The sequence below is a fragment of the Mustela putorius genome, unplaced genomic scaffold, assembly GCF_011764305.1.
Source record: "Mustela putorius furo isolate JIRA1106 unplaced genomic scaffold, ASM1176430v1.1 tig00003845_pilon_pilon_pilon, whole genome shotgun sequence".
In the NCBI taxonomy this organism is placed as follows: domain Eukaryota; kingdom Metazoa; phylum Chordata; class Mammalia; order Carnivora; family Mustelidae; genus Mustela; species Mustela putorius.
Genome location: NW_025421998.1, coordinates 5085479 through 5109982, shown reverse-complemented (window position 1 = coordinate 5109982; position 24504 = coordinate 5085479). Strand labels below are relative to the sequence as shown.

Genomic DNA, 24504 nt, shown 5'->3' with positions numbered 1-24504 from the left:
CATTTGTTTTCTTTTTCTAGTTTTTTGAGGTGTGTCACTTGCTTGCTTATTTATTTATTTATTTATTGGTTTATTTATTTATTTATTTATTTTGAGCACAGTGTTTATTGCTATGAACATCCCTCTTAGAACTGCTTTTGCTGCTTCCCATAAATTTTTTTTTCAAAGATTTATATATTTTGGAGAGAGAGAGAGAGGGAGAGGGAGGGCATGAGCAGGTGGGGGGGGGGCAAAGAGAGAGGGAGACAAGCATACTTCCTGCTGAGCAGGGAGCCCGGCATGAAGCTTGATTCTAGGACTCTGAGATCATAACATGAGCTGAAACCAAGAGTCAGACACTTAACCAACTAAGCCACACAGGCACCCTGCATCCCACAAATTTTAGCATGTCATTTTTCTATTTTCATTTGTCTCAAGGCATTTTTTTTGACTTCTTAGATCATCATGCATTTGATAAGAACAGAGTCATGGCCAGGGACTAAAATATTTAAGGAATGATGTTGGGATGTCTGGGTTGCTCAGTTGTTAGGCATCTGCCTTCTGCTCAGGTCATGATCCTGGGGTCCTGGGATCAAGCTCACATCAGACTCCCTCCTAGGCAGGAAGCCAGCTTCTCCTCTCAGTCTCCCTGCTTGTGTTCCCTTTCTCGCTGTGTCTCTTTCTGTCAAATAAATCAATAAAATCTTAAAAAAAAAAAAGGAATGATGTTAGAGGTGTTCTGTCGATGACTGCAGGCAGCATTAGGGATGGTGATGATAATTAGGTCTGATAATTTGAGACTGAAAGCTAGAATTTTAGAGAGGCAGGTGAGAGAGTAATTTGGAAGTAACAAAAAGAAATAAGAACACCTACACTGTCTCCAGACATAATGGGAAGAGGAGTATGAGAATATAGACAGTCAGGACTGGAGGGGGTTACAGGGAGAGCCAGGTTTCAGTTGGCAGAGGCTTTAAACCCTGACTGTGCCTTAAAATCACCAGGGAGAGCTTATAATCATACCATTTCCTTGGTCCCAGCACCCAGAGATCCTGACTCAGCCAGTCTGGGGTGGAGCTCAGGCTTAAGTACATTTTTTTAACTTCCAGGTGATTGTATGTACAGCCAGGGTTGTGTCCTAAGCAGGAATGTTCTGAGAAAAGGATGAGTAATTGAGGATGATAGGTCTGTTTCTGAGGGCATAGGGAAAGGGTTTGGGAGTTCAAGAGGGGTGTTTTTGGGGGGTGCATTTTAAAAAGTTTATTGGCCCTTTGAATTTCTGTGAATTACTTGTTCATACCCGGAATCTTTTTTTCTGTTGGTAAATGTTTTGATTTTTGTTTCGGTTCGAGCTTTATATTGAAGTATCACGTGAATACTGAAAAGTAGCCAGCACCCAAATAAGAAACAGAACATTACTAGCATCTAGAAGCCATACTTCTACCCCTGTTATATTAATCATCTCTCCACTGGGGGAGATTTATTTATTACAAAGGATCTTATGCTGCCTGTCTTAAGTAGTAAAGAAGATTTCATATGAAAGTATACTGGCCTGGGGTACCTGTTTGGCTCAGATGTTAAGCTTCTGCCTTCTGCTCAGGCTGGGATCAAGCCCCTGCTCTGCGGGAAGTCCGCCTGTCCCACTCCCCTTGCCTGCATTCCCTCTCTCGCTGTCTCTCTCAAATAAGTAAGTAAAATTAAAAAAAAGAAAGAAAGAAAGAAAGAAAGAAAGAAACTAGGAAAAAAAAGTGTACTGCCCTTAGTTTATAGAGTAAACCAAAATAGTCCCAGCCACGATCTTTTTCTCTTTGCTTCTTAAAGTGCAGAGAATATGTAGAAGAGGACTTGCAAAAATCCAAGAAAACATTTTCTTTCTCTTTTTCATCTGAAAACCTCCGGGCTATGCATTGTAGTTGGAGATACTATCGTCTTTTGTGCTGGTTCTTCATCGGCTCTTTTCCTCTGACTGGAAATGAGTAGTTTTGGCAAGTGGAAACATGCTCTAAGTGATAGGGCCTCTCTCAGGTGCCCCAGACAGTTTGGGTCTTCCATACCTACCTGATTGTTCTGAGTGTAGAGTTCAGGGTTTGCAAAACAGCTGTATGTCAGGGTTGAGTCAGGGAAGACCTATGAGGAGTGGTCACTATGGTTTTTCTTAGCTGTAAAACATACTGAATAAATGTAAATGACCAGAATCTGCTTTTCGCATTTGCAACTATTCATTTCCAGTATTTTGACCCTTGCTGCAAGAAGAAAGAAAGAAGAAAGGAAGAAAAACTGGACATTTGATCTGTAGAATTTGCAACACAATGAACTTAATTTTTCATTTCTTAACAGAAAGCTAGGAAACAAAAAGCTGGATATTATGATGAAGACTTTTTATTACTGCCAGGAGCAGGAAATACCAGTTTCTTTTATTTTAGTTATTCCTTTAGCATCTGTTGAAGAATAAAGTTAATTGAAAGCAACGTTGCAAATATTAAAGACTACTGGAAAAAATGGTGATGACAAAATACTCCTTGCTTGAGATGCTTGGCTGGCGCAGTCGGTAGAGCATGTAACTCTTGATCTTGTAGTTATGAGTTCGAGTCCCACGCTGGCTGTAGAGATTACTTTAAAATAGGTTTAAAAATACTGCTTTCTTGATTTTTATATTGCATCACATTCTCTAAAATTCTTTGAAGTTTATGGGGCGCCTGGGTGGCTCAGTGGGTTAAGCTGCTGCCTTCGGCTCAGGTCATGATCTCAGGGTCCTGGGATTGAGTCCCACATCGGGCTCTCTGCTCAGCAGGGGGCCTGCTTCCCTTCCTCTCTCTCTGTGATCTCTTCCCTTCCTCTCTCCTACTGTGATCTCTCTGTCAAATAAATAAATAAAATATTAAAAATAAAATAAAATTCTTTGAAGTTTAGAAGAGTACAGTATCAGATTATTGTTACAAAGAAATATATCAGTATTTTATTAAGTTTCATAGGTGGAATATTTTCTTACCCTTTTCAGGTTTTTTTATCCTGTACTACTTCTGTAATAGTGACAGTTCAAATGCCCTGTGATGTTGTATGACAGTGAGTGGAGATGGCCTAGGACATTGAGTGGTCCGTTAACTGGTCTTCCCAACTCTGGGCTACACTGTCCTAGGTAAGCATTTGGCCTTTAAAAAAAAAGTCATTTGAATAAAAAGATCAGTGCTTGCCAGGTGTTAGTGAGAAGTAAGGATGAAGAGGCAAAGCTCAGAGGACTTCTACAGTAGTGAAATGTAATGTAATGGTGGATACACATTGTCATACATTTGTTAAAACCCATAGAGTGTATAACATCAAGATTGTAAACAGTTTAACTATGGACTTTAGATGATGATGATTTGTCACTGTAGCTGTATTGATTGTAATAAATGGCCCACTGTGGTGCAGGATGTTGATAGTAGGGAAGGGTATATGTGGAGGGGGTTATTCAGGGACATATGGGATCTTCCTTTACTTTTTGCTCAATTTTTCTGTGAAACTAAAACTTCTCTAAAAACAAAGTTTACTACTAAACAAACAAATAATTTGCAGAATTTTTGTGATGTTATAATATTTAACAATACTTTTAAACATAAATCTATTTCCTTATCCATCATAAGGCTTTTATTTGATAGTATATGCCTTTTTTTTCATATTTGCCATCAATGAGTATGAAAAATAACTGTCATCCTCTCAAATGTTAGCCTCTTTTATTTTACAGGTGAGCAAATCTAGGCTTTCAAAGATTGTGGGGATTTAGGGCTCCAGTTTCTAAATGTCTCATTCACTGTCACCAGAACCATAACTTTTATGCCATGATCGCTCTATAAATAGTCAGTTCCTAAATTCTTGCTATAATGTCCTTAAAGTGTTGGCTCCACATAGTTTTCTTTTACATATTCACTATTTAGAACATAAAATCATTTATAAGAAAACTGTAGCTCTCTTCTTAATGTATAAATTACTCAGATAAACCTATTTCTGCATTCTCAAAGCTACTTTATTAATGTTTAAGTGTTAATTGAGGCCCAAAAGTAGACATGTAGATAATTACTTTAGAGGGGATTTCCTTTTGTTTTTAGGTTGACTGTAATCTTTTATACTTTTCAGTGTTTATGTAGGATGGTTAATAATTATACTGAATTCTTTCTGGAAAAAAAAGTCTAGGTACTATCTCTATGGATTTAGTAATATTAAATAAATTGCCACAATCAATAAACTTCACATATTATGGGCAAGATTCTTGTGTAATAAGGATTAACTGTATAATATATTTCAGTACTTTATCATTTTAAATTTATTATTCTGAGATCATTTGAAATTGCTGTTCATTTGATTAATTTTGTTTGTTTTTAGGGTTGTGTTCTGAGGTATTTATTGATCAATTGGTTACCATTTCATTACTCATAAGTTATTCTTCCTGAATGACACTTTCTACTTCCTAGAAACTAGTTTATCCACTTTTCTCATTTCTCCCTGCCCAACATTAAAGAATGGCTAACCTTCTGAAATTTTCTTTCCTTTCTTAATGGCATAATATTATTTTATATATTTTGATTATCGGACTCATCCAAATATGTCATCTGTTGGCTGTTTTACTTAAGTGGATTAAATTGAAAAGTCATAAAGGTGCTTTGGAGAGTCAGATTTTTCCACATTCTTACTGTTTTCAAGGTATCATTTGTTTGGCCTCAAAATCTGAAAGTCTACTTTTCTATTCTTCATTCCTTGTGGAAGATGAAGTGTTACACAGCCCTGGTTTCAAATTTAAGGAAAGTAAACTTCTGGTCTTTTTATCCTTTCTCCCCTATTTCATTACATCATAGTATTTTGACATGAAAGAGATTTTAGAGGATAATTTAGATCAACGTTTTCATTTTATAAATGAGGAAAATAAAACATGGAAGTTAAGTGGCTTGTCTAAGTAGGTTCTTATAGCTAATTCCAGACTTTGGACTCTAGTATTGAACCTTGACCCTTATTCTGCTTCCCCTCCCCCCCCCTTTTCTGTTTCTGATAGCTGGTGCTAATGTTTCCCAGCCACTCTATTTTGGGCCAATCCATTGTGCAGTAATGTTGATGTTTCCTTGGCAAGTGTGAACTTGGAACCACAGTGGTTACCCATATTTTCCTCAATCTGTGCTGTTTCCCCCTGTTAACCAATATTGCTTTATCCTTACAAACCAGTGAAGAAAAGGAAGCTGCCAGGGGCACTGTGGTATGCAGAATAATGCCTCCTTCCCCAAAGATATCCATGTCCTAATCCTTGGAACCTCTGAATGTTTGGTTACATGGTAAAAAGGAATTAAGGTTGCTAGTCTGCTGACTGTAAAATGTGGAGATTATCTTGGATTAACTTGGTGAATCCAGTGTAACCACAGGGTTGTCTGGGAAAGGAAAGCAGAAGAGAGAACTACAGTGATGGTAGCACAAAGACTAGACCTGGTGTCACTAGCTTTGAAGATAGAGGAAGGGACCATGAGTCAAGGAAAGTGGACAACCTCTATGAGGCAAAACAAACTCCTATAGAGCCCTCAGAAGAGAATGCATCCTACAGATATCTTGATCTTAACCCAGCAATATTTATGTTAGACTTCTGATTAACAGAACTGTAAGATAATGAATTTGTGTTGTTTTACATCACTAAGTTTGTGATAATTTGTTATATCAGCCATAGATAACTAATACTGCTCCTTAGAAAAAGTCACTCACTTTGGCTCTCCCTCTTCCTGCATCATCTGATTATTTCATTAGCTACCTTGATTTCCCTTACACATCCTGGCTTCATGTTTCCCATCTAGATACTTGGATAAAACAATCCGTTATAAGACTGTTCACTCTGAATCAACTGTAAAGGTCCTTAGGACACACCTTCTCGGTATTTGAACGTTAGCTTACAAAACACAACCAGTGGGAAGAGGCTATTTAAAATTGTGAAACTGTTTTGCTATTGACTGCTGCTTTTCAGGAATTCAAGGTCAGATACTGATCCAGTACTTCTAACCACCGTGACCTAACTCTTAAGAGATTAATTTTGTCACCTTGTGATGTTTATTAGTGAAACTACCTTTACGGCTATAAATGAAACTGCTTATGGCTTTGCTATATATGAAAGAGATTCAGTGAGATGCATATTTTCTTACTTGACAGAGGAGGAAGATGCTGGGCCATAGCCTGGTTACCTGTTTTATTAGGCTGACATGAGTAGATCCAAGTGCACATTTGACAGCCTGACTTGCCAAGATGTGGCCAACACATGTGTTAACTCCTGCAAAATCCTTGACTTGATGCAGCACCAGGTTTTCTCATTGCCCAGTGGGGGTTGTAAAATTAACTGGTGTTGGGGGCTCAATTTTGCAAAAGCCTCAGTGGGTCAGTGTGATATGAATTAGTTTGGACAACTGAATCCCCCAGCCTTTTCGAATTAATGTAATTCTTTATGTGGCTGGGAGGCTTGAATTCACCCAAATGTTCTGTATTTTCAGGAAATCCCATTCTATGTTAGCACTACCAGAAGGGTAGAATTCATAATTCCGACTTTCTGCATTTGTTCACTCATTGGCAAGGAAATTTTTAACTGATGAAAAATTTCTTGACCTATTGCAAAATGAGAACCTTACTGAGCCCTCCTTTTTGCACGAAGTCATTTCTCAGGCAGAAAGAGGGGAGGATATTCTATATTTTTGTAAACCTGAAGGACAGTAGCCATTGTCATGGACCAATTAATTTTTTCAGATGGTATATCATTGAATCTTGTTTTCTTTTTTAATCCGTTATTGTAATGTTTGTCTTCTAATCATATTCCTTAAACAATTTTTATCAATATGATCAAGTTTAAATCTGCCGTTGTGCTCTTTGTTTTCTGCATTTCACCCTATTCCCCATTTCCTGCTTTCTTTTGGATTAATAGAGTATTTTTTTGTGATTCCATTTATCTGTATTATCGGCATATTAGCAATCATTTTAGTTTTTAGCAGTAACTCTAAAGTTTACAATATATATTTAATTCTAGCAGCTTATTATTAAATAATATTTTGTATAAGAGCCTTAAAACAATATACTTCTGTCTATATTTTTTATTTCTTTCAATGTATTTTTATTTTATTTTTATATATATTTAAGTTTTTTTTTTTTTCTTATTCGGGGATCCAGTTTCTTTTATCAAGCAGACCAAAACACACCCAGGATCCAGTTTTTTGTTTTGTTCTGTTTTGATTTTTGTTTCTTTCTGTTATGTTTTCTTTTTTCTGTTGTCATTGTTATTGTTGCTTTCTCTTTTTCGCTTTTCGTTTCTGGAAAAATAACAAACTGGAGAAATTCACCCCCCCCCAAAAAAGAACAAAATGTATTATTCACTGCCAGAGATTTAATCAATACAGATATAAGTAAGATGTCTGAACTAGAATTTTATTTATTTTTAAAGATTTTATGTTTTTGACAGAGAGATAGACAGAATGCCCAAGCAGGGTGGGCTGCAGGCAGAGGGAGAGGGAGAAGCAGTCTCCCCACTGAGCAAGGAGACGGACAGGGTATTCGATCGCAGGACTCTGGGATTGTGACCTGAGCTGAAGGCATATGCTTAACCAGCTGAGCCACTCAGGTGCCTCTGAACTAGAATTTTAGAACAATGAGTATAAAGATACTAACTAAGCTTAAAAAAAAAAAAAGCATAGAAGACACTAGAGAATCCCTTATTGGAGAAATAAAAGTACTAAAATCTAGCCAGGCCAAAACTTGAAATGCTATTATGAAGATGCAATCCCAAGTGGAGGCTTTAAAAACAGAGATGAGTGAAGCAGAAGAGCGAGTCATACATATAGAAGATAAAGTGATAGAAAATAAGCTGAAAAAAGGGAGAAAGAAAATCACTGGATCACAAAGGGGTACATAGAGACCCCAGCGATTCCATAAAGCAAAATAACATGTGGATAATAGGGGTCCCAGAAGATGAGACATGGGTGAGAGGGGCAAAAAGTTTATTTGAAAAAATGATAGCTGAGAACTTCCTTTTTCTGGGGAAAGAAACAGGCATTCAAGTCCAGGAGGCACAAAGAAGCCCCCTCAAAATCAATAAAAATAGGTCAGCAACTCGAACTATAATAGTGAAGCTTACACATTTCAAAGATAAAGAGAAATCCTGAAAGCAGCTTGGGACAAGGGGGCCTTAATCTACAAGGGTAGACATATAAGGCTGGCAACAGACCTATACACAGAGACTGGCAGGCCAGAAAGGACTGGCATGTTACATTCAGTGTGTTGAATGGGAAAATAATGCAGCCAAGAGTAATTTAATAAGAGATGAAGAAGGACACTATATCACAATAAAAGGGTCTATGCTACAAGATCAAACAACTAAATATTTATGCCTCCGACTTGGAAGCAGTCAAATATATAAACCAATTAATAACAAAATTAAACTGACTGGTAATAATACAATAATAGTAGGGGACTTTAACACTCATGGCAATGGACAGATCATCTAAGCAGAACATCAGTAAGGAAACACAAGGGCTTTGACTAGACTGGAGCAGATGGGCTTCACAGATATATTTAGAGCATTTCATCCTGAAGCAGCAGAATACACATTCTCCTTGAGTACACATAGAACATTCTCCAGAACAGATCATGAACTAGGTTACAAATCGGGTCTCAACTGGTACAGCAAGACTGAGATCATACCACGCATATTGTCAGGTTACAGTGGTATAAAACGAAGTGAACCACAAAAAGAAATTTAGAAGGACCACAGATAAATGGAGGTTAAAGGACATCCTACTGAAGAATGAATGGGTCAGTCAGGACATTAAAGAAGAATTTTAAAAATACATGGAAACAAATGCAAATAAAATCACAACAGTTCAAAACCTTTGGGATGCAACAAAGGAGGTCTTAAGAGGGAATATATAGCAATACAGGCCTTCCTCCAGACCCAAGAAAAGTGTCAAATACATAACCTAACCTATACCTAAAGGAGCTGGAGAAATAACAGCAAATAAAGCCTAAATCTAGCAGGAGAAGAGAAGTAGTAAAGATCAGAGCAGAAATCAGTGATAGAGAAATAAGGGAAAAAACAAAAACAAAAACAGTAGAATGATCAAAGAAACTTGGACCTGATTCTTTTAAAGAATTAATAAGATTGATAAACCACTAGCCAGACTTATCAAAAAGAAAAGAGAAAGGACCCAAATAAATAAAAAATGATAGTGGAGAGATCACAATCAACACTAATATAGAAAAGAGTATAAGAGAGTATTTTGAGTAATTATATGTCAATAAATTAGGCAATATAGAAGAAATGGATACATTCCTAGAAAAGCAAACTACCAGAATTGAAACAGGAAATAATAGAATACCTGAGTAGACACATAACCAGGAAAGAAATTGAATCAGTAATCAAAAATCTCCCAGCAAACAGTCCAGAGACAGATGACTTACCAGCAGAATTCTACCAAACATTTGAAGAAAAATTAATACCTATTCTTCTGAAATGTTCCCCCAAAAACCCAGAGAAGTAAGGAAAACTTCCCAACTCATTATATGAGGCCAGCATTACCCTGATCCCCAAACCAGACAAAGACCCCACTAAAAAGAATTACAGACCACTATCCCTGATGAACATGGATGCAAAAGTTCTCACTAAGTTGCTAGCTAATAGGATGCAACATTAAAAGGATTATTCACCTTGACCAAGTGGGATTTATTCCTGGGCTGCAAGGGTGATTCAGCATTCACAAATCAGTGTGTTATACAACATTATTAAAAGGAAGAACAAGAACCATATGATTTTCTCAATAGATGCAGAAAAAGCATTTGACAAAATACAGCATCCTTTTTTTTTTTTTAAAGATTTTATTTATTTATTTGACAGAGAGAAATCATAAGTAGATGGAGAGGCAGACAGAGAGATAGAGGGAAGCAGGCTCCCTGCTGAGCAGAGAGCCCGATGCGGGGCTTGATCCCAGGACCCTGAGATCATGACCCGAGCCGAAGGCAGCGGCTTAACCCACTGAGCCACCCAGGTGCCCCTACAGCATCCTTTCTTGATTAAAATTCTCTGCCAGGGCGCCTGGGTGGCTCAGTCAGTTAAGTGTCTGCCTTCGGCTCCGGTCACAATATCCAGGTCCTGGGATCGAGCCCCATGTTGGGTTCCCAGTTCAGTGGGGAGTCTGCTTCTCTCTCTCTCTCTGCCTCTCCCCGTGCTTGTGCTGTCTCTCTCATATGAATAAAAAAAAAAAAATCTTAAAAAAAAAAAAGAAAAAACTCTCTGCCATGTAGGGCTAGAAGGAACATCCCTCAATACCATAAAAGCCATGTATGAAAAGCCCACAGGGAATTTCATCCTCAATGGGGAAAAACTGAGAGCTCTTTTCCTAGGGTCAGGAACGTGACAGGGATGTCCACTTTGACCACTGTTGTTTAACAAAGTATTAGAAGTTCTACCCTTGGCAGTCAGCCTACAAAAAGAAATAAATGTATCCATATTGGCAAGGAAAAAGTAAAACTTTCACTCTTGATAGATGACATGATACTCAATGTAGAAAGTCCAAAAGACTCCAGCAAAAAAAAATTGCTGGAATTGATAACAGGAATTCAGCAAAGTGGCAGGATATAACATTAATTCACAAAAATCAGTTGCATTTCTATATACTAACAATGTGACTGAAGAAAGAAAAATTAAGGACTTGATCCTGTTTACAATTGAACCCCAAACTGTAAGATACCTAGGAATAAACCTAACCAAAGAGGTGATGTATCCATACTCTAAAGACTATAGAACACTTAAAGAAATTTAGGAAGACACAAAGAAGTGGAAAAACATTCCATGCTTATGGATTGGAAGAACAAATATTTTTAAACTGTGCTACCCAAAGCAATCTGCACATTCAAAGCAATCCCTATCAACCATCAACATTTTTCACAGAACTGGAACAAACAATTCTAAAATTCGTATGGAACCAAAAAAGACCCCGAATAGCCAAAGGAATGTTGAAAGAGAAAAACAGAGCTGTTGGCCTCACAGTTCTGGACATCAAGCTTTATTAATCTGTAATCATCAAGACAGTATGGTACTGGCAGAAATATAGACACATAGATGAATGGCACAGAATATATGACCCAAAAATGGACCCTCAATGTTATGGTCAACTAATCCTCAAAAAGTAGGAAAAGACTATACAGTGGAAAAAAAAAAGTCTCTTCAGTAAAGACTGTTGAGATTATTTGACAACCACATGCAGAAGAATGAAACTGGAGCACTTTCTTATACCATGCACAAAATTAAACTCCAAATGGATGAAAGACCTAAATGTGAGACAGGAAACTGTAAAAATCCTAGAGGATAACACAGGCAGCAACCTTTTTAACCTCGGTAATTTCTTACTAGACACGTCTCCAAAGGCATGGGAAACAAAAGCAACAATGAACTGTTGGGACTTCATCAGGATAAAAAAAGCTTTTGCACAGCATGTGTGAGACAATCCTTAAAATATATTCCTTAGTAAATTTCAGCTATGGAATATACAATATAGTCACCATACTATACATTTTGCTATATATGTTATAGTCACCATGGAGTATGTAGATCTCAAAACTTTAACTGAAAACTTGTAGCCTCTGGCTAGTCTCTCCCCATTTCCTTACCCAAACCCCTGGCATCCACCATTCTATACTTTTCTATGAGTTAGACTTACTCCTCTTCTTCTTCTTCTTCTTTTACTTTTATTTTTATTTATTTGTTTGCTTGTTTAAGATTTTATTTGCCAGAGAGAGTTCACAGGTAGACAGAAAGGCAGGCAGAGAGAGAGAGAGGGAAGCAGGCTCCCTGATGAGCAGAAAGCTTGATGTGGGGCTCGATCCCAGGACTCTGAGATCATGACCTGAGCTGAAGGCAGTGACTTAACCCACTGAGTCACCCAGGCACCCTTCTTTTTTTTTTTTTTTTTTTTTTAAAGATTCCAGATATAAGGAAGATCATACAGAATTCACATTTCTCTGGCTTTTTTAACTTAACATAATGTCCTTTAGGTTTGTTCATGTTCTTGCAAATAGAGGATTTCCATTTCATTTAAATAGCTCAATAATATTTCATTGTATATACTTAAGGATGCATCTCTTTAAACACAGTTCCATCCATTCACTCTAAGTGTGGGTCAGGTGATGGGCTGGGAGTCTGCCAGAGGTAGGGGTATGTATGAGTGAGGCATGTGGGGTGTTGGGAGCCAGTTGGAGGAATTGCAGTCAAGGCCACCCCAGCACGTCAGGTATGGGTTTCCTGATTCAGTACATGAAATGGTTAGTAGGATCCATGTCTTTGATACATTTTTAGCTCTCTTTTTATTCTCTTTACTTTTTTTTATTGTGTTATGTTAGTTACCATATAGTACATCACTAATTTTTGATGTAGTGTTGCATGGTTGTTGGCATATAACACCCAGTGCTCCATGCAAACTGTTCCCTCCTTAATACCCATCACCAGGCTTACCCATCCCTTCATCCCTCTCTTCTAAAACCCTCAGTTTGTTTCCTGGAATCTCATGGTTCGACTCCCACTCCGATTTCTCCCCTTTGGTTTTTCCCTTCTCTTATTGTCCTCCATGCTATTCCTTGTGTTCCACAAATAAGTGAAACCATATGCTAATTGACTTTCTCTGTTTGCCTTATTTCACTCAGCATTATCTCTTCTAGTTCCATCCATGTTGATGCAAAAGTTGGGTATTCATCCTTTCTGATGGCTGAGTAATACTCTATTGTGTATATGGACCACATCTTCTTTATCCATTTGTCTGTTGAAGGGCATCTTGGCTCTTTCCATATTTTTGGCAATTGTGGACATTGCTGTAATGAACATTGGGGTTCATATGGCCCTTCTTTTCACTACATCTGTATCTTTGGGGTAAATACCGAGTAGTGCAATTGCTGGGTCACAGGGTAGCTCTATTTTTAATTTTTTGAGGAATGCATTTTTAGCTCTTTCTGCTGTCAGCCCCTCCTTACCCCTCAGTTATGCAATTCATCTCCGTATTCTCAGAGGGGAAAGAAAGAAGTGGGCCTTTAGGAAGATTACAATACAGTTGGGAAAGCTGGGCACACACTTAAATGCTCTCTCTCCCCCTTGTGGGAAAAACTGCTGGTGAGAGAGTCTTCTGGCTCTGAGCTGTGTCATGTTGGAGGAATAGTAATGTGGGTCAAGTGAAACTGTTCCTCTTACTCTCTTCAGTAATTCAGATATGAGATTTTTTTAAAAATTAAAGTGGAAATAACATATTAGTTTCAGGTGTACTTTGTATGATTTGACAATTATGTAGATTATGATATGCTCACCACAATAATGTGGTTATTATCTGTCACCATTACAGAATTATTACAGTACTATTGACTATATTTTCTATCCTGTACTTTTCATCTCTGACTTATTTATCACCTATATCCCCATCCCTTTCCCCTCTGGTAACCACTAGTTTGTTCTCTATGAAACTCCTTTTCTTTGTTGTTGTTTGTTTATCCTTTTTTTTTTTTTTTTTTTAGATTCCACATATAAGTGAAATCATATGGTATTTTTCTTTCTCTATCTGACTTAAATTACCATAATACCCTTGAGGTCATCCATGTTATCACAAATGGCAAGATTTGACCCATTTTTATGGCTAATATTCCATTGTAGACACACACACTCACTCACTCCACATCTTCTTTATCCATTCATCTATTAGTGGACATTCAAGTTGTTTCCCTATCTTGGCTATTGTAAATAATGCTTCCATAAGCATGAGGGTACATGTATCTTTTCAAATTAGTGTTTTTGTGTTCTTGGAGTAAATACCCAGAAACCGAATGACGAGGTTGTATGGTATTTCTATTTTTAGTTTTTTGAGGAACCTCCATACTGTTTTCCAGAGTGTCTGTACCAATTTACATTCCCCACCAACGATGCATAAAGGTTCCCTTTTCTCCACATCCTCATCAACACTTGTTATTTCTTCAATAATAGTGATTCCGACTGGTGTGAGGTGTCATCTTACTATGGTTTTGATTTGAATTACTCCAGTGATTAGTGAGGTTGAGCATCTTTTTGTCTCTTGACCATCTGTGATGTCTTTTTTGGAAAAGTATCTTTTCAGGTCCTCTGCCCATTTAAAAATCCGATTCTTTGGAATTTTGGTGGTGTTACAGGAGTTCTTTATATATTTTGGATATTAATCCCTTATAAAATATATCATTTGTAGATATCTTCTTTTACCTCTTTGGCTAATTTTATTCCTAGGTATTTTATTCTTTTTGATGCCATTGTAAATTGGATTGTTTTCAGTTTTCCTTTCTGGTTATTAGTGTACAGAAATGCAGTATCTCTGCATATTGGTTTTGTATTCTGCAACTTTACTGAATTCGTTTGTTCTTTTTTTTTCTTTTTCTTTTTCTGTAGAAAAGAGTCTTTAAGGTTTTCTGATTATAATTACATATCATCTGTGCATGGTAATATCTGCAGATTTACTTCTTCCTTACCAGTTTAGATGCCTTTTATTTATTTATTCACTTTTTTTGTCTAATAGCTGTAGCTACGACTTCCAGTACTATGTGGAATAAAAGTAAGGGTGGACTGCCTTGTCTTGTTCCTGATCTTGGAGGAAAAGCTTTCAAATTTTCACTGTTGCATATGCTGTTAACTGTGGTTTTGATATAGGGCCGTCACCATGTTGTATGTTCCTTCTGTAGCTACTTTGTTGTGTGTTTTTATTATGATTGGATGTTGAACTTCGTCAGATGCTTCTACGTCTGTTGAGATGATCATATGTTTTTTGTCCTTCATTTTGTTAATTTATTCACATTTATTAATTTGTGTATATTGAACCATCTTTGTGTCCCTGGAAGAAATCCCACTTATTTGAGGCAAATGATCCATTTAATGTGTTTTTAAATTCAATATGCTAATATTTTGTTGAGATTTTTGCATCTGTGTTCATCAGGGATGTTGGCCTGTAATTTAATTTAATTTTCTTTTCTTTCTTTCTTCTTTTCTTTCTTTGCTTTCTTCTTTTTTTGCTAGTGTCTTTGTTTTTGGTATTCCATAATGCTGGTATCATAGAATGAATTGGAAAGCATTCCTGCCTCTTGAATTTTTTGGAATAATTTTTGAAAGAGAGGCATTAACTCTTCTTTAAATGTTTGGTAGACTTTACCTGTGAATCCGTTTCATGGACTTTAGTTTCTTGGGAATGTTTTTCTTTTTGAGAGAGAGTGCATGTGCAAGAGACGGGGGAGTGGGGGCGGGGAGAGAGATTACAAGGAGGCTCCACACTTAGCATGGAGTCCAATATGGGCCTGATCTCACAACCTGAGCTAAAACCAAGAGTCTGACGCTCAATCGAGCCATCCAGACGCCCTGGGAATTTTTTGATTAATGATTCAATTTCATTAGTAGTAATTGGTCTGTTCAGATTTTCTATTTCTTCCTGATTCCGTCTTGGAAGTTTTTTTGTTTTTAGGAAGTTATTCATTTCTTCTAGGTAGTCCAATTTATTGGCATGTAATTTTTCATTGTTATCTCTTATAATCCTTTGTATGTCCCTGGTGTCAGTTGTAATTTCTCCTCTTTCATTTCTGATTTTATTTATTGAGTCTTTTTTTCTTGCTGAGTCTGGCTAAATGTTTATCAGTTTTGTTTTTAGTCTTATTGATCTTTTCTGTTGTTTTTTTTTTTTAAGTCTCTGTTCCACTCTGATCTTTTAAGTCTCTGTTCCACTCTGATCTTTATTATTTTCTTCCTTCTACTAAATTTGGGCTTTGTTTTTTCTTTTTTAGTTATTCAGGTGTGAGGTTAGATTGTTTATTTGAGATTTTTATTTCTTGGGGTAGGCCTATTTTGCTGTAAACTTCCTTCCTCCCACTCAGAGAGCTTTTCTCATACTTATGATAGTTGGTATTGTTCTTTAGTTTCTGTGTCCAAATGGAATAGCTGATTTCCACCTGGCTGAAGGAGATCACTTAGGGTGTTGCAGTTCAAGCAAAGGCAATGATGAGATGAATTAAAACCAGGCTGATTAGGCTGACTTAACTAAATAAAGAACTGAGAGCAGTATCAGAGACTGTGACTGTGCCAGTCCCAGCTTTCAGTTTCTTTCTCTTTTGTGTAAGAGAACCCTAAATTTTAGCTGGATATATTTTTCCTCAGTGTAAAGAATTCATTTTCCAGTTAGTAAGTAGATAGGACCATATACTAAATCACTAAATCCAGAGTAATGAGATGAAAGTAGAAGTACTGTATGCAACTTCTAGAAGAATCTTAGTATTGACTCCTGCTTCCCATCTTTCGTATTGGCTATTACGTACATGTGATAGCAAGAGCTCAAGCAGCCAACCATCTTGATGTCCTGGACCCTGAAGTGGAAGGCACATGCTGAGAATGGCACATCATCACATGGGAAAGAGTCCAGCACTCTGAACTACTATATGCTTAACTGACTACATCAGGGCTTCTCTTTTGTGTATGTAGGAATAAAGTCAATTTCTATCTTATGTAAGCCATTAGTTTTGTCTGTATATCTGTTTTTTTTTTTAAGATTTTATTTATTTATTTGACAGATTTCAAGTAGGCAGAGAGGCAGGCAGAGAGAGGGGGAAGCAGGCTCCCTGCTGAGCAGAGAACCCAATGTGGGGCTCGACCCCAGAACCCTGAGATCATGACCTGAGCTGAAGGCAGAGGCTCAACCCACTGAGCCACCCAGGTGCCCCTGGATATCTCTTTTTGTTCTTGTTGTAGATGATTATATGCAGCTGTACCTAGTCCTGACTAATGAAAGCAGGGTGCTAGAAGAGGCCCAAGTTTTTATCCTGGATGACCAAACAAGGGGGAGGTGCATTGGGTCAAGAACAAATAAGCTAGGAACTTTTGGAAATAGATAATCCTGTAAAACAATTACACACTGACATGGATAAGTCTCTGCAATTAAATTTTTTTTAACTTTTCTAATTTTTTATTAACATATAATGTATTATTAGCTCCAGGGGTATGGGTCTGTGAATTGCCAGGTTTACATACTTCACAGCACTCACCATAGCACATGCCCTCCTCCCCAATGTCCATAACCCAACCACCTTCTCCCTAATTTTTTTTTTAAATCATGAAACCATTCATCCTGTATTTGAATCTTTTTTCTTTTGTTTTCTTAGGCATAAACATTGATCTCCTGCTTTAATGACTATAGGGATTTGATGACTAATCCTACATCGTAGTGGAGTTCTGAAATATCAAGGCTCTTTCTGCTTCATTTTCTTGTTAATGGAGGTATAGTCCTCAATCACATTCTTGAATTACAAAGAAATTTTTAAATTTAGGTATCCTCACAAGATAAATTGAAATAAAACATGTTGGAATGCATCATATGTTGGAACTATTTATAAAGTGCTATTTTTACTTCTGATTAGGTCTTTTCCCTCCATTGCTAATTGTTAACCTTTATCACATGTTTTGAACTTTCATGTCAAAATTATTGTTGAGCACACCTAAGGAAAATTAAATTCAATTTACATTTTTGGCATTATTATCAAAACTTTTAAATGATAATAATTTTGGAATGTAGAATTCACTTTGCTTTTTAATTCTTCAGGCTAGTCAAGGAATTTTTAAGATGCAGGTATGTTTTTAATCTATTTTTAATCAATTTTCTCCCTCTGATCTTTCTCCCTCCATAAAAATTTGATGGATTCTTGGTGATAGTTTTAAGCTTATAGCCATCAACGAAGCATTTAAAATATCTTTAGGCAAGCTTGTTTTCCCTGTCTTCTTGTCGGGTTGTGATAAAAGCTGAGTGTCTCTTTATATAACTTTTTAAAAATGTGTCTTCTTTAGATGCTGGCAAACAAGTTGGAATTTGAATGACCTGTGAAATCTTTCATGGAGATGACTGTCTGTGGGAAAAGGAAACGCTAGGATAGATTTTGAGCTAGAGCTGATGTAATGAATCCCAGGGAAGCAGGGCTTGGAACTCAGGTAGCTTTAAGCAGGTAAGTTAATAGCAGAGTAAACTTGCCAGAAACAAGCATGTATAAAAGAATAAAAGAAAAGGAAACAGTAAGACCATTGATAACAAAATACAGGGAGCAGGATTCAGGGCCTTTGTGGAAATCCATAAAGGCCAAAGGCTCTAAAAGCTGAGACTGCTTCATTTTTCTTTTGATTTAACAGTCTTAAAAAAATAATAATAAGACTCAGGCTGGGACCAACATGGAAACTCAACTTATATCAGTGGGTTTGTTTTTTTTTAATTTAATATTTGTATATAGTGTAGAGTGGTGTCATATACACAAGGCCTTTTTTTTTTTTGGTGCAAACTGTGCATTTCATTGAAAACAAAGACAGGCTTGCTTCAAACTGAATTGACAGCTTTGTGGCTGTAAAGATAAATATAGCACTTTTCAGGTAGTGAATTCATGAATAATTAATGAACCAGCAAGGGACAAAAAGTGACATATGGCAGCCTGGTGTGGATTAAGTGTGATTGTCACATTCCCTTCCCCTTTTTCCCTTTTCTAATTTATTGAAATGAACAAAGCCAGTCTCATGTAGCCAGAACACAATATCTCTGGAAAAAGTCTACTTACGCAAAGTGTTAACAGGGAAGTTTATTCATTAAATGTCTCCATACTGTTTTGTTGTTTTAATACTCTAGCCCAAGTTGTTTGTGTTACTGAAATTTTATTCAGAATGAAAATTTGACTTGAATTCTTAAAGTATTTTTTGTTTTTTAAAATCCCTATTATATCAGTATTTCTAAATAAGTAACACTTAGCTGTGTTAATTTACCATAATATTTCTCTAAATAAATCATAAATACATTATAGCTCTGTTTTCATGCCTCCACCTAGTGTATAAAACAAAATAGAAAGTATTCTTAATTTCCCTTCGTATCAGCCAACACTTCTTTGAAGATACTGATTTTATTTATTTTTTAAACAAGAAATAACCAGTTTTAATGGAAATTCTTTGGTTAAACTAGAAGTTTTTACAAGTATTCTAAGGAGCTGTTAATGGGGAGGTATTTGTGTATAACCCAAGTAATAACTCTACCACTTTGAAACATCAGTCTTCCTTGGTGTCTAATGAAGGGTGAGGTGTTTAGTCCACTGAGTCTCTTTGCACCTTGTGTTTGTCTGGCTTTGTGCCAAGGAGCTGATTCTGAAAGATTTAATATTGGTGGGTCTCTAGATTAGCCTGATTCTCTAGTCCCCTCAATTCCACTCTAGTCTTTCCAAACTCTTTGAAATCAGCAGAGGAATTAGTAGTAAGTTTTGATAAAGTACATGTGATAGAAAGAATTACTATCTGTTTTGAATGGCTCCTCCCAGCCCCCACACAAAAAAGGCTCTGGAAACTTGTTCTTAGAATTGTAGGTTCCAATATGAATATGAAATATTAATGGGTAGCAATTTTTAGAAATCTGTTAAAGGGCTTTTAATGGTAAAGGAATCAACAGAGCAGTACATTATTTTATTCCAGTTGTACAAGTGAGCCACTGATTAGCATCTGGCTTTATTCAGATTCATTGTAAGATTCCTTGATAAGATTTTTCATGTAAATTCTCTTGAACTATGTACCAGTAGCACTCCTGCCCCCTCCCGCCCCCCACCGCAATGTGTAATTAACTTTCCCTATTTGCCATCATCCCCTTATAATTCAGAGTAGTGAATGATCATGAGGTATTCAGCAGGTAATTTGTTAAATCTAGGAATTGGATTAAGTTTGTCATTAATTTACTTTTTCAATACAAATTAAGGTAGACTTACACTTAATTTTATAATAGTTTTTGACTCATTTCCTTGAGTGTGGGAGAAGGAGATGGTGTTACTGTGAATGCACTTATTCTATAGCCTGGCATGTATTTGTGAATTTAAATATCATGTGGCATGTGTGTTGAGAAGAAAAAAAAACATGAAGGGCTACTCTTGTATTAATGGTATCTAAGGAAAACAAAGTGTAGTATCTGTTGAAAAATAAACTTGGCTAATAACCTTTAACCTTTAAAATTGCCTTCAACCACGCAACTCTATCAGTTTATCAGCAGTTTTAAAAATGCGTAATCCTTATGCCATGGTTCAGCATGGAAAGCACACACTGGGTTGGGATGAGAGTGGTCATGGGAAGCCTGCCCTTAAAATTCTGAAGATAAGCCCTATTACTGAATTGTGTATATTTACTGCCTCTGTGACTAACTCAGTAAAGCCTATTCATCAAGGAAATCTTGTCCTTGACTCAGGTCCATTGGTCACAAATCCTGCACTTCAACTTTTGCATTACATCAGGCTGAAATTATGAATAAAGCATGTTGCTATGTTCATTCTTTTATAACACAAAGAGTGGCTTATCATCAGATTTGCCTACGGTAGTATCACCAGCAGTTTTATGTGTTTAGGGTAATTTCTCCCAACTCCTGAAAGCTATTGAGATTTTACTTTTGGAACAAGAAAGAAAGATTCCCTTTTGTGTATTAAAATGCTTAATTTGTCAAACATTGTATTATGCTGAACCCAGACAAGTTCATACAGTTTCTACTTGTGGGTAAACACAGAGTATTTGTTAGGAAGATACAACACACAAAGGACAGAAGAAAAGCTTACCCAGAGATGAATTTTAAGAATAGTTTTGATTTTTATCAAAGAACATCTTAGTCATTGGAGGTTTATAATCTATAAAACAAAAGTGTTAGAGCTACTATTGGGTGGTGGAGGAAGAAGACACATTAAGAAATTCTATTTAAGAAGCCATTATTGAACCTCTTTTTTGATTCAGCAACTCTTTGATAGTCACTGGGGTTACAAACCTGATTATACCCCCCAAGATGAAGAAATATAGGATGATACAGGCAACTCTCAATTGCCTTAACCTTTACAGATTACAGATTGTTTTTATAATATCTCCATTGTTCTTTACAGCAGAACTGCAGGGGCTTTATGGTTCATAGGCCCAGAGAGATTAAATGAAGAATGGAGTAGATATTTAGTCCCACTGCTATGTTTCTGCACTATCTTCATGATATGCTAACTAACCAAGAAGTTAGCTAACCTATTATTAAGCCATGCAGGGGAGCACAAGGTTCCTTTAGAATATATCCTGTCTTGGTCTTCAGATGACTTTGTGAGGATAAAATGGTGCAGCAAAGCCATTTAGCAGTTTGATAACATTTATTTATTATTTTTTTAGGTTTTATTTTATTTTTACAGTGTTCCAAGATTCATTGTTTATTGATAATATTTTTTTAAATGAGATATTTTTCTTTATATTATGACAGATACTTAAGTGCATAATGTGCATGAGACATTGTATTCATTGGTCCATTTATTTCTGTTGGTACTCTTTGTGATTTAAGCATGCTTAATGAGAAGATTTGAAAGTACAGACAAATACGGAGATCCAGAAAAAATTAACTGCGTCTCATCACCTAGAAGTTGTGAACATTTTTATCTATTTCATCGAGTTCTTTTTTATCCTTAAAAAATAGGTTCTATTTTATAGAGACCATGATTGAATTCTACTATTAAGTAGGAACTTTCCCCTCACATTGAAAATAGTTAATATTTCTTGGACATTTACTGTATGTTTGGCACAGAGCTAATATTATTTTATATTTTAAAGATATTTTTTCATATACATTAAAATACATGCAAAAGAACCTATGAATCACATATGTAAATTGTGGATTTCTATGAATGGATCACCTAATGTAAGAACAATATGAGAACCTAGAATACTATCGAAGAGTAGCAGAATATGTCACCTAAGAATATGCCACTTTGACATAAGGATTATTTTTAGCTAAAGGCACTTGAAAAACAGGAGGTACAAAGGAGGGTGCTCTGACCTCCCAAGTGAAAGATGCCCTCCCTATGCAGGGAGGAAACATTCTTATCACCAGAGTCAGAAGTTGAGACTGAGTATTCTGTACAAAGAGACCTTGTTAAAGTAATTCCTATTTTCCTTTATGTTTGCAGTATATCTTACTTTTTCCACAATTGTCCTTGTTCAATCTACTATAGAAACACTTGGGTTTTGCCAGTTTTTAGGTCTTCATTTCCTTTTGAAGACTTCTGCGTACATGTAACAAGATTTATATGCTTTTCTTCTGTTAGTATGTCCTAAGTCAGTTTAGTTCTCAGGTCCAGCTGGATACTCTAATGTTGGGGTTCCCTCGGAGGGGTGGAGGCGACCGGACCAGCCGGAGGCCCCTTCCCGGGGCTGAGCGGGATGGCGTGTGTCGCGAACCCGGACGCACCAACGGACGACACCAGGCTCGGGGGATCTGTCGAAGCAGGATCTCACTTTATTGAGCGGGGTTGCAGCTTATATTGGGTAGGGGATGGGAAATGAGGTCAGTGGGGAGAGAGCCTATGGGGTTTGGTTACGTAGTCAGTAACTGGGTAGGGTGTGTTGGGCGAGAGGAGGAAATATCAGAGATATGTGGAACCGAAACCGCCACGTTGGCGCCAATACTGCCACGGTGGCGCCTTTTCTAGCCGGAAGAGAAGGCAGGCCAGCGCCATCTTTGCTGTGCCCAACACTCTAAGATGGCAGAGGTAAAATTTTACCTCCCCATTAGAAATACTACTGTCCTCAATTTTATCTTTTTTTTTTTTTTTTGCCTTCTAAATTTTTAATATTTTACCTTATTTTTTAAAATTTAATTTTTTAGGATTTTGTAATTGAAGAATAGTTGATGTACAATATTATACTAGTTCAAGTGTATAACAGTGATTCAGTATTTATATACATTACAAAATGGTCACTACAATGTCTAATTACCATTGGTCACTATACAGAATTCTTATGATACTAATAACTATTTCCTGTGCTGTGCATTACATCCTATGTTTAACTTATTTTATAACTGGAATATTATACCACTTAATGTTCTTTATCTATTTGGTCTGTCACCACAGAATCCCTCCCCCTTTAATTTAATATAGTCCCTAAGATCAATGTCAGTTAACTGCCTGTATTTTCTTCTAAGAGTTTTATGACATCAGGCCTTTAATCCATTTGGTGTTTATTTATGTATATAGTGTAAGAAACCAGTCCAGTTTCATTCTTCCGCATTTAGCAGTCCAGTTTTCCTAATGCTATTTATTGAGGAGACTTCCCCATTGTATATTCTTGCCTCCTTTTGCATAAATTGATGGTATATATGTAGGTTTATTCCTGAGTTACTTGTTCACTTTAGTTGATCCATTTGTCTGTTTTGTGCCTGTAACATACCATTTTGATTATTGTAGCTTTGTAGTAGAATCTGATTCCTCTAGGGACTGTGATACCGAAAGCTGTTTTCTTTCTCAAGATTGCTTTGGCTATTTGGGATCTTTTGTGGCTCCATAGAAATTTTAGGATGGTTTTTATTTTCTTAATTTCTCTTTCTGATTGTTATTAGTGTATAAAAATGTAACATTAATTTTTGTATCCTGCAACTTTACTAAATTTGTTCATTTTAACACTTTTTTGGTGGGGACTTTAGGGTCTTAGTATCATGTCATCTGGATATAGTGAAATTTTGCTTCTTTCAAATGAGGATGCTCTTTCTTCTTTTTAAACTTTTTTTTGCTTAATTGCTATTAAATAAAAGTGAAAATGGGTCCTTGTCTTATACCTCATCTTATAGGAAGAGTGTTTAGATTTTCACTGAGGAGTATGATGTTTGCTGTGTGTTTGACATATATTGTCTTTATTATGTTGAGGCATGTTTCCTCTATACCCACATTGTGGAGAGTTTTTATCACAAATATATGTGGAATTTTGTCAGATTCTATTTTGTCTCCATCTGTTAAGATGTTTGTATGGTTTTTGTCTTTCATTTTGTTAATGTGGTGAATCACGTTGATTTGTGGATATTGAACCATCCTTGCATCCCTGGAATAAATCCCACTTGATCATGGTGTATAATCCGTTTGATGTATTTTTTAAAATTCATTTTGCTTATGTTTAGTTGAGGATTTTTGCATCTATGTTCATCAGGGATATTGGTCTGTAATTTTCTTTTTTTGTAGTGTCTTTGTGTTAGTAGCAAGGTAATGCTGGCCTCATTAAATGTATTTAGAAGCATTCCTTCTTAAATTTTTTGGAATAGTTTGAAAAGGATAGTCATAACTTTTCTTCAAAAGTTTGGTAGAATTTACCTGTGGAGCTGTCTGGTTCTAGACTTCTGTTTGCTAGGAGGTTTTTGGTTTTTTTGTTTTGTTTTGTTTTTTAATTACTGATTCAATTTAGTTACTGGTGTATTCATATTTTCTAATTCTTAATGATTCAGACATTTTGTCTAGGTTTTCCAAATTGTTGGCATATAACTTTTCGTAGTAGTCTCTTTTGATCCTTTGTATTTCTGTGGTATCAATTATAATTTTCTTTTCTAATGTTATTTATTTGGAACCACTCATTTTCTTGATGAGTTGGCTAAGGGTTATCAGTTTTGTTTCTTTTCACAAAATCAGTTCTTGGTTTCAGCAATCTTCTCTGTTGTATTTTAGTCTCTATTTAATTTATTTACACTCTAATCT

The 24504-nt window shown here is 36.3% G+C and overlaps 1 protein-coding gene across 3 annotated transcripts in view; it reads left to right on the top strand.

Annotated features, from left to right (window-relative positions):
- LOC101684076 overlaps positions 1-24504 on the top strand; it is a 97017-nt gene that overhangs the window by 40472 nt on the left and 32041 nt on the right. The window lies entirely within an intron of this gene.